Below are 17,897 nucleotides of genomic sequence, written 5' to 3' on the forward strand. Positions count from 1 at the left end.
GCTTGCACAGGCATGGAGTCTTTTTAACGTGTAGTTTCATTCAAGGCTTTACTGGTTTTCATAACAATTGTGTGCAGTTGAGTTATACAGACTTGAGCTCAGTTCTAGTTGTGCCCCTTCCAAGTTGTGTAGATTAAGGAAATTAACTTCTTAAGCGTTAGTGTTTCTTTATCTGTAAAATAAGGTTAATATTATTTTCTCATACCAACAAATGGGTCTTTGTGAAGACTAAATAAGAAAAGATACGCAAAAGGTCTTTTCCTATGTCAGCATTCTATGTACATACTACATTTTTCTCTTTACAATTATGGGATTGAAATATCCAGTAAATAACATTAAATGCTCTTAAATTCATGCTAACTAAGAAAATCAAAGTAAGTATAGCAGGACTTACTGTCTGCATTTTGAAGTGAGGAGACAACTTCTTTTAAGTTCAATGAATTAAGGAAAGGTCACACAACTGGTACAGTGGAAGGAATAAAACTCATGTTTTAGTATACTTTAAACAGGCATTTGATGAAGTTTCACAGGAGAAACTAATACTTGCAGTGAACATTAAGTATTGTGACATATAAGAGGTCTTATTTAAATGAGTTGATAACCAGTTAGGCAATTACATCCAGCGAATGTTGATGGCCTCTCAGTGTTTATCTAGGAACAGGTCACTGGCTGGGTTGTGTTCTGTGCTTGGCTCTTATGAACTGTAATACATTTATTAATGGCTCAGATAAACCCAGAAAACACAATATATATTGTAGATAATCAAACCTGAACAGGATAGTTCTGCAATTTAGAATCAGAAATCTAAGCAACATCAGGAAGTTTAAAAAGCCAAAAATAACTAGGTGATATTTAAGACAAGTACAGTATTATACACCAAGTTTTGAAAAATAAACCAAATGGGAAGAAAATATAGCAGTTTGTAGGAAAGAGTCATTTGATTTGATGACAAAAATCAGTATATCTGTGGTGCAATTCAGATGCCATAAAGCCATGAATAAGTGCAGTTTTAGGAAGTGACCTGAACTAGAAATAGTAACATACAGCACTCCTTTCTTTGACAGACCACTTCTCAGGAGGAAACCCTACATTGTAGTTAAGGACATAGACTCTGGTTAAATCCTGGCTTTGTGCCTGTATTTTTAGTTGTGTGACTTTGGGAAAGTTACTGAATTGTCTTGTGACTTAGTGTCTTCAACCACAAAATGGAGTTAACAATAGTGCATGGCTTATAAGTTTGTTATGAGGCTCCATAGCATAGCCCAGGTGTTCAAAATGGGTCCTGGCACAAAGTTAGTTAACCATTATGGTTATCATTATTAATTTGGAATCACAAACTAAGAAAGGCACTTACAACCTGAAATATTTCCAGAGGAGAAAGATAGGATGGCATGAAGATTAATAATGCATAATGCATGATTATTGAAGATTTATTTGGCTCCCAAGCATGAACAAAAGCATTTGTGTTTAACCATTCCAAAAGCCCTGGGAGTTAGGCACTATTATTTTCATTGCATATGAAAAAAATGTATTACAAAGGTTATATAATACAACCAGTAAAGGAGGCACTATTATTTTCATATTGCATATGAAAAAAAATGTATTACAAAGGTTACATAATACAACCAGTAAGGGATTGATGTCTGCTTGACTTTGATAAACCTTTTCCCATGAAGTAATGCTTATTTGAGAATCAGCTGACACACTGAGGAAGTTTAACCTGGACCAGAAGGAAACAAGTAGAGGCATATGGTTCCCTAACACTTAAAGGACTGTCGGGTAGAACGAGGGTTGGACCCTGCCCAGCTGATAATAGAGTCCTTCATAAGGAGTCCAGGACGGTTCTACTTTATCTCCTTATCTGCTCAGCCTGGGTTTACTGCATTAACCTCTTATCTGAACTTCATACCACTAAGCTTTTCTAAGCACAATTCATGCTGCATCCTGTTATGAGATTAATCTCCCCAAAATACTATCACTATTATATCAGCCTATAGCTTAAAACCCTCCAATTCTTCCTCCATGGTGTGCAGGATAACTTGGCATTCAAAGTCTTTCATGATCTAGTTGCAGCTAACATCTAGAATCATTTACTTTTAAGACCAAAAGGTGCCTAAGACAAAATGTAGTTCTGCCGCATCGTTATCATATGAGGAAAGTGATGCTCTGAAAATTACATAATGGAGCGAGAACCTACATCTAGTTAAAAGGTGGATGAATATCCTGGTGTCTTACTACTGTTGTATACAACACATTCAAACCAATGACAGTAACTGAAGCAAAGCAAAGTACATTGCCCTGGACCATCTAGCAGGCTTTCCATATACCTTCCTTCCACTCCACCCAGCAGAGGTTTCTTTTCCCTCCTCAACTTCAGGCTTCATTACTTTAGAGCAGTTTCATGTTCACAGCAAACCTGAGGGGAAGGCACAGAGGGTTCCCATGTGCCCTGTGCCCCCACACACGTGCAGGCTCCCATCAACACCCTCCACCGGAGCAGTGCGTCTGTTATGCACCTACATCATGATCGCCCGCAGTCCATAGCTGACTTCATAGGGTCTGTTCACTCTTGGTGGTGTACCTTCTATGGGTTTGCACAAACGTAGTGATATGTATCCACCATTATAGTATCATATGTGCAGAGTGTTCCCACTACCCTAAAATCCTCTGTGCTGTGCCTATCCACCCTCATCCCCCTTTCCCTCAAACCCTGGAAACTACTGATCTTTTTACTGTGTCCATAGTTTTGCCTTTTCTAGACTGTCGTATGGTTGCGAAGTTACAGTATGTAGCCTTCCAGATCGGCTTCTCTCACTTTATAATACACATTTCAGAGTCCTCTGTCTTTCAAGGCTTGCAAAGTTTGTCTTTTTAATAATGTTGCTAATATCTTCCTGTAGTTTTTCTGTTATGTTTTGAATGTATAAGTCCATCTGCACTGATTATTTGCTGAAAACATACATCTGTAACTCCAGGCAAAGTCAAGTTAAGTGCCTTGTTATAGTCACTGAGATTTTTTTTTCTTTTTGTTTTAATTTATTGTCATCATTAACTTTGAGCCCAGTGGAAGGATGAAGAGATATCCTGGGAGTAGTGGGTTCTTCTACATAATTGCCAAAATACATTCATGGTTTAGAGAGAAAAGTGCAGGTTCTGGAGTCAGAAAGTCCAGTTTTAACACCTTGTCTCTGTCCATTTCTAGCTGTGTGGCTGTGGGCTAATAAGTGCACCTCTTTGAGCCTGTTTTGTTGGTCTAAACGTGGACCTTTGTATCTTACTCTTTGATCTTTGTGAGGTTTTATTGAAATCGTAAATTGAAAATAAGTGTTCAGCCTTTAGAAGTTGAGCCAAGCCTCAGGGAGGTGGCGGCACAGGAGTTCCCGTAGGCTTCACGGCAGTCTTTCTTAGCACACTCCGTGTAGGTCCTAGTGGAATAGTGACATAAAAATATGCAACATATAAGTTGTTGTTCTTCTCTCACTGGAATCCACTGCTGTCTCCCTGAAGGTTCCCAGCTTTGCTGGAGATGGAAATTTCCAAGAGAAGGCTCTCATCCAAGCCAACCGCAGCAAGAGTTTTCTTAACTTCATGCAATAGGGAAAGCAGGTTTTTGTGTCCTGGCAGCTTCTGGAAGCTTTCCTCCTCCATCCCTCCATCCTCTAGGAAGGACTCCTGGCCCCTGGTCCTAGAGGGCCAGCATCAGTCCTATTACTAAAACCCAGTAACAAACAGGGCTCCCCAGCAGGACCAAGTTCTCAAAGTGCCTGTTTTGAAGGATAAAACATATTTTTATCAGGAAGCCCAGTGCCGCTCCCTCCTTCCAGAGCTCACATCTTGTCTCTGTGATGTCTGGCATTTTTCATTCTCCTGTTCCTTTACCCTTTCATTTAACACATCACTCCTTGACAGAGAATCACCTTCACTGTTGGGGAAGGATAACCCCAGGGCAGGCCGTTTGCCCATCATCCTCTGTGATGAAAAGGAAGGCAGAGAAATAATTTAGATTTCCCCAAATCTCCTTATCCTCTTTGATTTTTCTCATGCTTTGCTGGTATTCAGGCACTCACTGGGGCAGCCACAGACAATGCACTGGAGAATTTTTTTTTATTTTGTCTTTTCCTTCTCTTTTTCTTTTTCTTTTTTTCTCCTTTCAAAATCTATCTTTGTCCTTCACTTCACTGTCTAACCTCTCACTGTCAGAGTCTTCCTACCATGCTAGGAGATGAGAAGTATTCACATTTCCATTTTCATCATAGACTGTGAGAGTTGGAGGGGAGATGGAGGTCCCCAAGCCCGGCTCACACAGGCTGTGCTTCACCTCCTGTGGCAGGCAGCCATGGAGCCTTCCTGTGGACACTTCCAGCGTCGGGAAGCTCTCTGCTCTACAGTGCAGCCCATCCCATTATCAGAGGACACCCGTCAGCAGGGATCTTTTTTATTTTCAGCTGTCATCTGTCTCCTGGGGACCTCCAGCCATTACTGAGGTTCTCTGCAGCTGTACAGAATCAATCAATTACCTCTTAGACATGTTATCTCCTTTCATGTGCTCCTTTTATTCTATGCCTTCAACTGTTTCTGATAGAGAGTGGCTTCCTGACTTGTTTCTATAATTCCTGGTGGAAACAATTTAGCTTACAACTGCTGTTTCTTCCCCCTAGAACTGAATACAAAGAGCAGGTCAGGAACATGACTCTCTTTACCTGGCATAGTGTTGTTGTTTCTTTCACAAATGCCATCCAAGGCCCTCTGCATTATAATATGAATTCTTCGGTGATGTTAACTTACTCAATGACACATGCTGTTCCTGTTAGGCTGGTAAGAGATGCCAAACTAATATTTCATGGATCAGAAGTCAGTTCCTGAATCAGTGATTCTTTAACTTGGGACTTTCTTCTGGGAACAGTTTTAGGGCAAGAGAAGAAGAGGTTCTTGCAAAGACCAAAAAATGGAGCCAAGAAACAACAAGCTTTTCAAAGTAGGATCCGGTTTTAAATTGATATACGGGAGTTCCCCCTAATCCATGGTCCACTTTCCATTGTTTCAGTGACCCGCGGTCAACTGTTCCAGAAGCAGATGATCCTCCTTCTGACGTATCCTTAGAAAGTCCATAGTAGCCTAACACTGCGTCACAATGCCTGCCTCATTCATCTCACCTCACCTCATCACATAGGCATTTTATCATCTCACATCATCACAAGAAGAAGGGTGAGTACAGTACAGTAAGATATTTTGAGAAAGAGACCACAGTCACATGCCTTATTACACTATATTGATGTAAGTGTTCTGTTCTATTATTAGTTACTGTGGTTAATCTCTTACTGTGCCTGATTTACAGATTAAGTTTTATCATAGGTGTGTATGTATAGGAAAAACAGTCTATATAGGGTTCAGTACAATCTGCAGCTTCACGCAACCACTGGGGGTCTTGGAACATATAACCTATGGATAAGGGGGACCTACTGTAGTGTGAGATGATCTCACAGGAACTCAGCAGGAGGGTGGAACGGAGAGTAAGATGGCCCATAAACTCACAGAGAACAGAGAATGAAAGAAGCTAGTAGAGAAGCAGCTCCATATGCCACACTGAGTGGACTCTGCATTGAAAGTTGCCTGTAGACTTGGATATCAAGATGCAAATATGCACCCAGAGAGAAGCCCTAAGAGAAAGATGCATAGGATGAAAAGTGCAAGAAATTGTGTATGAATGGGTAAAGAGGGCTGGGAGAGAGAGAGAGGTCAACTAGAAGACAGGGGCAGATTAGGGGGAAAACATCAACCCTTGACCTTGCTTTCAGTCACATGTATAGCATGGAAGATCTTCCTGGAGACCTTGTTGTCTCATTTTTCAAGAACACATTTCCTTATTTTTACTAAGAGTAACTTTTACAGTTCAGCAGTCCTTTATTGGGCACTTAGCTAAGGGCCTCTCTAAAGCACTTCCTATAGGACCTCAGCTAATCCTCAAAACTCGGTAAGGTAGATACTATTATTCTTTTGTTAGTGAAGACAAAGAATCTTCCTGGTTAAATAACTGTGTAATATTACACTTCCAGTAATTCAGGGTTCAAACACAGCTAGAAATAAGATCAAAGAATTTAAGCATCATGACGTGGTTTATGATCATTCTTCCACGTTGACCCAGATGACCTCTAAGACTCAGCTCAGTTCTGACCTTGTTTAGATTGAACTATGTGGGATGAAAAATAGTGCTATGTGGAAATGAAAAGAGAACCAGATTGGCAATTTGAGGCAGAGATCTTTGTCCCCACTTTGCTCCTAGCTAGTCACATCATGCAAAGCAGTCAACACTTAAAATCACTTGCCTCAGCTGGCAAATGGAAATGGCAACCTGTCTCAAGGGTTGTTCTGTGAATCAGGCTGTGTAATGTTTACGAAAGTATTCTGAAGGAAAAAAGTAATATATGCATGCCGAGTATTTGGATCATATAATCAGAAGGCCTTCAGGGACTTTGATGTTGGAAGTAATATCAAAATCCATGATGTAAACAAATTATATTAAATCATTTATGCATTCATATGTAAAACATTTATAGAGTGACTACAAGTCAGGCATTGTGCAATAGGAGCCACAAAGGTACATAAGATATAGCTCTTCCATCAAAAGTTTGCAGTCTAAAAAGGTTTTGCTACTATTAGTTGCTATATTTCAGAAAATGTAATTTTATTTCCAGCATATGTTTCTTTATGTGACAGCCATCGATACTGTTGTTCTTAAATTTTTGGTTACTGAAAGCACAGTGGAGGGAAGTGAGGTTTTTTGCTCTGCTTTTGGTTTTGGTTTGGGTTGTTTCATGTGCTTCCACTACAGAATGTGTGCCTTTGCTTCATCCCTCTATTTCCTGTGCTGTATTGTATTCAAACTTACTGCAAGTAGACTGATGCTATTCACTTGAATCTTGAAAGCCATAGCAATTTTAAAATACAGAATGATCCAAAGAAATATCCAAATTGAAGGCATAAAGTTTGAAAATATTCCTAGAGGAAGTATTTTTCTCCAAGAAGAAAGAAAAAGCCCTCAATGGCCACTTTCTGGTTGACTCTGTTAGCATCTAGGTTCTCAGTTCCGGACTGAGAGAATGGTGACAGGGAGAGGAAAGTCACAAAGTAGTTGGAGCACCATGAAATTACCAACTATAAAGGCAGTTTAAGATGACTTTTTCTTTCCAGATGTAGAAGTGGTTGAGGAAAGAAAATATAAAAGGAGACATATGTTTGGTTTAGAAAAAAAAATGCATTTATGCCTCTTTTTCTGAAATTCTCTCATTTTCTTATGATCTAGGGATGGAGAGTATCAGAAGGTAGAAACAATGTTACAAATTATCAGAATGTGAAATTGAGGGAAAAAACAGTAATAGAGGTGTTTGGATTTTTTTTTCTACTTTGATAATAGCAAAGGTTCATGTAGACACTCAGTAAATTGATTATTACGGATTTTTATTGACTTAAGTAATAGCACAGTCTTCTCCATAGAAAATTTGTCACAGCTCCTTCATCACTGCCTGTCTGGCCACCGCCCAGGAAGTGTTTTCAGTTCTGTCATGTACCTGTGAGCTGAGTGACAGACGCTCGCCCTGTCTGGCATCATCACTGCTTCTTTAAAGAAAATTATTTCCCCCAGTAATATTATTATCATTTATAATTTACAGATCACGACTCAGAGATTAGTGTTGGTATGACAGAAAAGAGAGAAAAAAACCACTCTGAGATTAAAAACCTTGAGGTGTCGAGTTGATAGGATCTGGTGGTAGGTTAAGTGCCCCTAGCGAGGCTGTCCTTCAGGGTCAGGAGAACAGATTGGATATAACTGGAGAGAAGTGAATAGGTGGCAAGCGAGGATGATTAGGGCCTCCTCTCTTGATAACCTCAATTCCTGATAAGGTAAGAGACTGGAGATGACTGTGAGAGAAGGGGAAACTTGAGAAGAATAGTGAAGGTTTGAAACGGCTATTGAGGGAGTTTGGCTGGGGGCATGATGAAGGAGGGCACCACTGGTGAGGCTGGGATCTTGCCTTAATCGTGGTTCCAGTCCTCATGGCCTGGAAATGTCTGCAAGAGCAGACAGTGGTGAATGCTTCCACGGGAGCAACTGGTACTGTTCACAAGAAGGATTCAACAGAATTCAAGGAGCAAATGGTCCACGGTCACCAGCAGGTAAAGTACTAGACTGTGGAGTTTGGCTAGATAGGGACGGAAATGAGGAAATGAACTCAGGAAGAAAATTATTAGCTAGAAGGAAAATAGAAGACCTAGAAGGGTTCTGTACCTAAGAAGTTAGTGTATTGGAAGTAAGAAAAGTAGTGAGCAAGAAGGCCAACTTGGAATCAGAGAGTGGAATATTAAAAATTAAGATTTCGAAGGTGGAATAACTGAGCTATAACAAGAGCAAACTTGTGCCAATAGGAGTGGGTCACTGAAATCAAGTGGAAAGGAGGGCAAATGGCACTGAAGAGGTCAAGAAGATGTTAGTCTAGGACACAGATTGGGTTAACTATGTGGACATTTAAATCACCAAAGCTGTTAATGGGAAGTACAGAAGTACAGAACTCTCTCATGAGTCAGAAGGCAAAATCTTCTGAAAAAGTGATTGGGTGACAGTATGGATTTGGCTAAGTGATAGAAGAGGGAGGATTGAATAGGAATAATGTCAAGGTTCTTATTTGGTTAAGAAGAAAGAGTTTCAACAATAAAAAAAGTGAGGAGTGCATCTCCCACCACAGGTGCACAGACAGAAGATGAGCAGCCCCCAGCAGAGAATCCAGGGAGACAGCATCCTGGGAGATGGGAAGTAGGGGCAAGTCGGGCCCCAGTGGGTCCATAGAGGCTGCAGAACAGAAGGGAAGGCTTGGTGGCCAAGGACAACCACGGTGGAATGAAAGAAGGCAGTAACCGCAGGGGCTCTGATTTGGAGCAGTGTTGAAGGACATCAAGAACTAGCAGAGGAGAGAATTAGCCAACCGGGACACTGATTTAAACATGTGTCCGTGCCTAGTCACACAAACACTGGGTGGTGTCTCCAGCGAGATGGCCAGTGTTGTCTGTGGCTCATTGAAGAGGCATCTGCATTACAAAAGATAAAGAAGACAGAGATTAATATTTATCACATTGGAGATAAATTATCGCATTTAATCTTCACAACAACTCCAGAATGTAAGCATATTCATGCTCATTTTTTAAGAGACGAAGACATAGGAACTCAGAGAGGTGAAATCATTCTTCCAAGGTTGTCAGTGCCAGCATGGGACTTAGTACAAAGATCCAAACCCTGGTTGGTCCCACACTCCTTCTCTTGTACCCACTTAGAAGAATTGACATTCAGCTCTAGATTCACACTCCCTCTAGGTGAGTCAATTAATTTCTTAGTCTGATTCTTTAACTCAGAGAAATAGCAATACTATCAACATTGTTTAACGATGACTTTTTAAATCATCAACTGAGATGTTTGTGAAAAGAGTCTGAGAAAAACCTATGAAACTATACATGCATATATTAACTCCTTCATTCATGGGCCTACCCTTTTTCTACCCTTAAGTCACTACAAATACAAATATATAAATTAATCATTTATTCATTAACTTTAATTGTCTCTCTACAGTATAAACCTACACTGTGAGGAATTACTAGATGCAGAAAATAGAAATACTCCTCTTTATAAGAGAAGACCGAACTGGTTTATAAGACAGAATTTCCCCAGCGGTGTAGGAGGCATCATGTCCACTCACATTCTTTTCATCGCTTAGTATTGCAATATTTTGGTTTTGGTGCAAATCTAGTGGAAGTGAAATGGTATCTCATGGTGGTCTTCATTTGCATTTCTCCATTTACTAGTGAGGCTGGGCATCTCTTTATTTGTTTATGAGTCATACATAAATGTTTCTTCTTCTTTAATATTTTTTGTCCATTTTTCTGTCGGGGTTATTGCCTTTTTCTGTTAAGACCCCCCTCACTTGTAAATGTTGAGTTTGCTCCAAGAAGATGAAGTTAAGTGTGCAGAGCCACACAGTACATTGGTAGAAGAGCCTGAAGCGGGACGGAATTATTGCAGAGCTTTACCACCAGGTCACGGCCTCCTTTCCAGGGAGCTTCTTCCTCCCCAAACACAGGGGGCACCTGAGTGAGGCCGTCTGGGTGGGCCCACGTGGGGTGTTCGGCTAGGGCGGTTCCTGTTACTTGAGCTTTATTCTTCCAGCAGAAATGCAATGAAATGTGCCAGACACGTCAATTACGAGGGAACTCTGTCAATTCTGATGATACGTGGAATTTGTTGCAAAGCAACCACTAACACAGAACTCCCAGTCTGGAGAAAGGTGGGGGTCAGTGCAGATCTGAACCGAAACCTTCTGTAAGATACATGATAGGCATTAGAGGAATGGCGGTTGGAGCAGAAAATAATAAAACGTGACTTGCTAGGGAGGCTGGCTGGCTGGTCAGACGGAGGAGGTTTTATCACCACGGCTCACTCCCTATAATGCACTTGATGGTTGGCTCTTCTTCCCCCACCGGCTGCATGAGGAGTGGGAGATCGGCATATGAGACAGAGGAAAGGGATTTTCTGTCATTTCGTAATGATGTCCTCCAAAATAACATGAGAGCCGGAATGGAGGAACACTGTACAAGTGCACTGTTTTAGGGAGTTCCGCCATTCATTCATTTTCTCGCTCCTTCCCATCCCCCTCATTCATCATTTTTAAGCATTGACTTGTTTTCCTTGAGCTGTATGCTGAGTCAGTCTAGAGGGAATCATGTTTCTCTGCTGCAGGGGCATCCTGCGGTCCACGGGAAGCCTCTGCCCTCCTCCCACCAGCTCCCCACCAGGTCCTGCCATCCCATCAGTCCTTCTTGCTCTTTGCTTTCTCCTCCTTCCGTGACTCTCAGATTGAAGAGAGAACGGTGTCCCTGGACCTGCTGTCACAACTCTGATTCCTCCCCCATCAGACCTGTCTGCCCAGCCCCCTGGAACACTGACCTGAAAAGACACATCTTCAGGTGGCGGGAGCAGAGCTGGAGGCACTGGCCGGTCCCACCACGTGCTCTGTGAGGGGAACCCTATGGCCAGCGGGCTGCGTGCCCCACAAGCATGGTGGATGGAGGGCTTGTTGAAATGTGAAAAAGAAGGGCAGACAACCCACGAGTAAACCTTTGAAGACATCCAACGATCTCTTCCCAATACTTGGTGCAGGACAGATAGTTCTTTGTTTCCAACATGACAGTATAAAACAACATTTGTAACTATGCCAGGGTCTATCACTACATAGTGCAAAATACTCTTTAAAAAGCAGTATTTTACTTCCCCTCTCACTCCCTTGTTTTTTTCTTCTTCATCCTCCTTTCAACTGTTATTCTCATATTCATTTTATTGATTTAAAGACTGAATTGATTTACTAAGAAGATCTTATAATCCAGCCCTGAGTCCCAGAGGCATGGCTCAGTCTGTTTCAGCTCTTCAATCCTGAAGCTCTGGTCTTTTTGCTTGTAGACGGGTGTCCTCTGCACATTATGACCAGAGTTTACACTCTAGAAAGCTCCCTCTCAGACATCTTCTGACAGCCTTGCAGACTGGCTCCTTGTTTTTTGAATACTCATAGACTGAGCATCTAAGTGCCCCACATTTCCCTAGGTTAGTTGTCAATAGCAGTACCAATGACTTTGTGGTATTGATGAGGGGACCTTGCAGAGACCTCATAGAGTTATTGTCCTCTATGACAATTCACCAAAATGCCATTCAGTATAAAAATGGCTTTTCTGGTACACTTATTTTCTGAGATTCTCCAGGATCACAAATACCTTGGTTATACGAGTGGTTTAATTTATTTTACCTATCCTTAGGAACCCATATTGAATACAATCTCACATCCAACAGGATGCTTAATTATGCCACATAAGTGATAATTCATTCAGCAAGAATTCACTGAATACCTATCATATGCATTCAACTGACAGTGAAAATACAGAAAACAGGTATGATTCTTATTCTAAGAGAGTTGTGAAAGAAACAGAGGTATAAACCAAACATTAAAACCCTATGCAGGCAAAAATTTAAATACAGAGCAGGCATCATCATGTGCCCTGAGATTTAAAGAATAATTCAATTTTTTCAGGCAGACAAAACAAGCCAGAAGGCAGCTACAGAAAGGCAGTGCCTGGTGGCTCCGAGTTGTACCCTGCCCTTCAGCGTGGATCCATCAATAACTGCAGCTGATAACAGGGGTAGGAGACATATCCAGGCGGCAGGACAGCTCCTCGGCCAGGCACACACGTTCTCCTGTTTTCCTGTCCAATGATCCTTCTTCCATCATCTCACTGCGATGAGAGGGGAGATTGGGCCAAAGCTGAACTTGTCAACTGCATGACAGGACATGAGTCCTGGTGGAGAAAGAGCCTTTTAAGATGGGGAGAGGCTCCAGAGGTCAGCTGCTTACATCAGTTAGAAAGTTGGGCTTTCTTTGTTCAGACTGTGATCAGACTGGCACCTTGATAAGCTACCAAAACAGAGGATGAAATGATCCTCGGCCAGCCAGACCTGTCTCCCTTATTCTCTGTTACACACACGTACATGCATGGTTTTCCCCACGACATCATTATCAAAAGCTGGTGACCTATTTGAGCAAGTAAGCCAGGTACACATATGCAGGTTTGTGTGAAATCTCGAACTTTCACCATTCTTTCTTTTGCTATTGTTCATCTCACTTCTAGAATCAAAAGAATGTTAATCATTCCACAATTCTGCCAGCCTCTCCTTCTATATGTCCTGTCTTTCCATAAAGTCCGGACTTGCAATATTGTCTAATATACTTATTCAACTTCTTTTATTTGACTAACCCTCATGCTTATTTCTGTTCATAGTCAATGGATTCCCCACCGGAATTCCCTTTCTGATGATCTCTCCCGCATGCACAGTGCATTCATGGAACTACAAACAGCACAGGAAGACTGGAATTAAGGGAAAACATGAAAGACCTAAAAAGGCAGGAGTGCCATGTGCAGTTCATTCTCCAATCTTTCACACACTCAGTGCCCCAGGACACTGTCCCAGGGGGACTACACCAGGTTCTCTTGCCCATTAGCTGCCAGTTGTGTTCAACCAATGGGAAGCACCAGAAGATGATCAGAAGGTAAGAGGACAGTCAGATTAGGGCATTAATTACCTCATCTCTCCTTCTGCCAGGTCACTGCAGATTGCTGTATCCCTGTGCTGAATGAATGCCGAAGTTCCCATCAGGTAGCCCTCACCATCTACATCCTGGATCTGGGACTCTTTCTGTTCCCCATCCAGTCCTGAGGATATTAATGTCCCTCACTGGTACCATACACAAGGGACTGCAGTCTCTTTTCCTGCTCCCTTAGAGCACTCTCACAGATCTGTGTTGAAGGTGGTAGGGTGTATGCTCCTGAGGCTCAGAATAGAAATTCTAAGATAAAAATACAGATTGGCAGTTGAAGGTGGGAAGGGTATGCAGAACAAGAAAGGCAAATGGCAGAGGAGAGAAGCTTAGAGGTACTTATAGGTACCCTAAGGGGCTTCTCTCTTGGTGTGCCTGCCATATATCCTCTTTTCTTCTCCTTATCCATGAATATTTCCTCCACTCAGGAATATATAATGGTTAAATTACAGCTATGAAGGAAATGAGTGATTCTTTGATGGTCAAAAACATAAGTAAAAATCTTTAAAAAAAAATTCTGCTATGTAACAAAAAGCCATGTCATGTTTGAATCTGTACAGTAACAAGTTTTTTCTTTAACACATGCTGTGTATTTCTAGAAAGACAGGCTTTAGCTAGACTCCCTTTTCACTAATAACATCTCCCACTGGCTGCGTCAGTTATTTTCTCGTCTTTACAGCGCATTAACTTAAATGGAACAGGTCTTGATCTCTATGATAATTTTCATTTAGTTGAATGCTAATTATTTTCACAGGTAGAGGAACCACAGGATAACCATTCTTCACAGTTGTCTTTGTTGCTGCAGTAGTCCCAGTTTCCATGTGGCCATAAAAGAGTTTTAAGCATTAGTGTTTTCTTTAACACAGGGCAATTCCTTTTGAGAAAAACACTCACCTTTCCTCTCAGTATCTCACGGTAGGATTCTAGAATGTGTCCTGACTGCTGCCTCCACTAGCCGGGATATTCTGTACTCCAGTCAGAACAAAGCATTAAGTAATTCAGTTCTTAGAACTTATGTAGCTGACCCAAATAATAATAATGCTGAGTGAAAATGGCCCCTTTACTAACTGTTCCTTTGTTGTTTTAACTTGGTACGTGTTGACTTCCATGGGATAGTCCTGCCCTCAGTCTCTCACCTCCGACTTGATTCATTATTGCCCTAAGGACAGTCTCAAGTTCAGTAACAGAAATTAAATAGGATACCTTCTGCTGGACGCATTACCAGCATACTTTCAGATTCCGACTGTGATTTGTGTATCCATAGCCATGATAGAATGGGGTTCAGCTTGACCATTTAATCCCTACAGGGAGTGTCTTGGCCTTTTTCTATTTTCTTAGGTTTTCTTTCTCTGCTCTTGATGTTTGGCTGTCAAGCTGTTGAAGTCCTAGACAGCATGGTCATTGGTCTGAACAGTTGGTTTTGTACAATTTTGGACTCTCACACACTGACGTTTGGGGAATTGTCTTTGCTGTTTGGTGCTAGTCTTTTGTTTGTTTTTTTAAAATAACATCATAAAAAACTAAATTGATAACAATTAATGAAGACCATGTCTCCCAGTCCCTGAATTTCAGCTTGGTACATTAAACATATGTGATGTATGCAGAGTGTTGTAAATCACCATATGAACACTGACTATACTTGTCTGCATATGTAATGAGTTTTTCTTTTAATTGCTTGTGATATATTTTATTTTCCTTGAATACATGGTTATAATGCATATGCACTGATATTTATTGAGCACCTTCTCTCATCCTTATATCACTTTGGTGTTAGAAGTAACTGAAAAGAAAAAATGTTTAGATTCTCATTCCACCCTGATGTAGATATTTATGGGAAAAGGAGAGATACTATAATTACCATCATAGAGAGTAGAACTTAAAAAAAAATTGAACAGGAGGGTGAGCTTGTGAAAGGATGGATTCTATTTCCAGATTCTGGAATGGCATAGAATACAGCATATGGCCTTTACGAGAGAAGAGAAAGGATTGTTAGTCAGCGGCCTTTTTGTTTTGATTCTTCCTTCGTTTTTATGCATTCTTTTTAATGTACTATTTCTCTTCTAGTTGAACTATTTTCTAGATGATCCTTAATATAAATGTACTGTTTAAGGGGAAATGCCAACTCTTAGTCATCTAGAAAAGCTGTTTCACTCTGACCTAAGATTAATGGGTATAGATGGTAACACGAAACCAAGATTGGAAATAGATCTGGTTCTGGAATCCTCCATTATGGAACACCAACATGTAAAATAGATGTGAGTAGAGTTTATTAGTTGCATGATGAGATGGGAAGCCTCTACCCACATTCCCACTTCCATGCCCACCTCCTCACAGAGGGTTATAAAATTACTAGTATACTTCTTTTCTTGTTAGAGCATCCTCATGTTATCCTTTGTTATTAAATAAATGCAGCCTTTGATACTTGAGCCTCAACTCAGATCTCTTTGCCTGTGGTTATATAGTCAGTTGCCAAAGTAATAGTAAACTGAAATAAATCAATGCAGACAGGAAATAGAGAAAGGGAATGCTACCATAGGAATTGTTTCTCTTTTTCTTTTATATTATTATACCCATTTTAGCAGGGGAGTTGTGCAAGCAGTAGAACGATTACCTATTTTTCTACTAACCCTTCAGCAAACAAAGGCTATGCACTACTCAGAGGCTACATTTGAGATGATAGGAGCTGGGGCCCACTAGGACCCACTTGCTTAGGACAGCTGGGAGACTCACCCTCCTCCAAGACTTCCTCAGAAACACCTAAGGGAATATTAAGTATTTTGTCCTGGATTGACAACCATCTTGGCTGGCCCTGTAGACCAGGTGCCAAGACTCCACTTCAATTTGGCTGGTGAACAACCCAGTAAGTCAGGACCTCCCTGGGGCTGGGAGCCAGGGCTTTGAGTGGCCGTTACTATGCTTTTTCCAGCTCATCTTTTAGAGACAGCCCATGCCTATCAACACAAAAGCTGCCATTGTGTTTTTTTCTCTAAAATACACCTATTAAGTAAGGAACCAGGTAGTTTCGTTATTGGCAAAGTATTCAGTGGGTTCTGATTTCCAAGCTGTTAGCTTTCTACTGGCTTACTGATCTGATGTTCCTGCAAATGAACCAGAAGTATTAAGAGTTAAGCAATCTGATGAACACAGAAGTCAGAGAAAGAAAACAAGTACATTTATTTGCTGTGCAATGACATCCTTAACATTATGAAAGTACTGGATTATTCATTTGGATTGTTGCTTAGTGACACCTGAGCAATGAGTTAAGATCTCTGACAAATGAAGGGCAACCATTGGAAGACATATATATATGAAAGCCACAGGCATATGCCGGGGCTGTGTGTCTCTGTATTGTATTAAACATCATAGTATCTAGTTACCCTCAGTCAGTTGAAAAGTTTTTTTGCTGAATATGTAAGATGTTTTGTAGAATTCAGAAGCCAATTTAGAAGTATTATGACCTCTCAGTCATAATTGGTTACCGCCTAAGAAATATTCATCTCTAGACGTAAATGTAAACATTTTACTGAAGCCACATCTATAATTAGTCAAAACATTCGATTAATTCAGGAAATAGAAAGGGGTGGAATAAAGCTGCTTACTGTCCTAGAAAAACAGCCACATTTCCCACCTAGATACTGCTCTGTTAACAGAGGTTGTCAGAAGCCCAAGGAATGAGCCTGAACCTAGGACTGTCTCTATGTAGTGCAGGTGTAAAAAACTCTGCAAGACGATCTCCTCCTTCGTCCCTCTCCTGACGCCCAACACCAGAGGAACTAGACCTTGGGCAAGGTGGGAAAGCACAACCCAGGCCTGAACACCTCAGTGACTCACTGCAAGGTGCTCATGAGGGAGGAGTCAAACAGGTCAGGATCCCTCTGCACTCAGGAACCACAGATAGTGTTCCTGCTGGCGATGGGGCAACTCTTAAGTGGAGCAGACTGTTACAGAAACTGAAAATGTCTGGGGTCTCCCTAAGATGATGTGACCAAGCACGGGTGAGTCAGTGCTTAATAAAGTATTTACAATATCATGTGTACAGCCCAATGTGTTAGACTCAATAAAACAATCTCATAAGTATAGGCATAAACCGAGCTTAGAACCAAACCTTCAAATTACTGTATTTTAAAATGTCAACCCCAAGACCCTTTAAAAATAATGTGTCATTAACCAAATTGCTCCCTCTAAAAAAATTTTATTTGCATATTTTTAATGAAAGCAAAGAAGTTTCTGTTCAATAAATACATGGTAACATTTTACAATATTGCTTCTTTTGCTTTTTTCTCATTCTTTAAAATTTGTACATTGGGATGCATTTTAATATGAAAATGGCAGGTAGTAGATGTACAATCATTAAATTTTTATAAATTTGTTTATGCACATTTAGTGGTGAGTAAATTTTCACAGTTTTCTTTTTAATTGAAATAGGTATCTAAATGCATTTTGTTGGAGGACAGAGTTAGGAAAAGGGGTCCAGAAACGGAAAATGAGAGGAAGGTAGAAGGAAAGGATTATCAAGAGAAGGAAGTGGGTGGAGAAGGGCTGGCATTTATATAGAGGGGGTGGGTACTGAAGAGGCAGAGAGCAGAGAAGGGGAAGGGCCAAGGGATGAGGAAGACGGGCAAAGACGACGTGGTGTAACGGTGGTTCGCGTGTGGTCAGTGCCCATCCCAGAGGAGGTTCAGGGTCCAGAGCATGAACATAAAAATAGCTCCTCAGCTA

The 17,897-nt window shown here is 41.0% G+C and overlaps 1 protein-coding gene across 3 annotated transcripts in view; it reads left to right on the top strand.

Moving 5' to 3' along the window:
• Nucleotides 1-17,897, top strand: part of CHRM2 (cholinergic receptor muscarinic 2) — a 133,537-nt gene that overhangs the window by 70,525 nt on the left and 45,115 nt on the right. Inside the window, exon 1 of one of the 3 annotated variants that reach the window (XM_036905526.2) lies at nucleotides 5,048-5,205. The exons of the other annotated variants lie outside the window; for them this stretch is intronic. The gene's annotated coding sequence lies outside the window, so the exon portion shown is untranslated. Of the gene's footprint in view, nucleotides 1-5,047; nucleotides 5,206-17,897 lie in introns of those variants that run through there. 3 annotated transcript variants of the gene reach the window in all.

This window comes from Manis pentadactyla, chromosome 7, assembly GCF_030020395.1.
Source record: "Manis pentadactyla isolate mManPen7 chromosome 7, mManPen7.hap1, whole genome shotgun sequence".
NCBI classification, from domain to species: Eukaryota; Metazoa; Chordata; class Mammalia; order Pholidota; family Manidae; genus Manis; species Manis pentadactyla.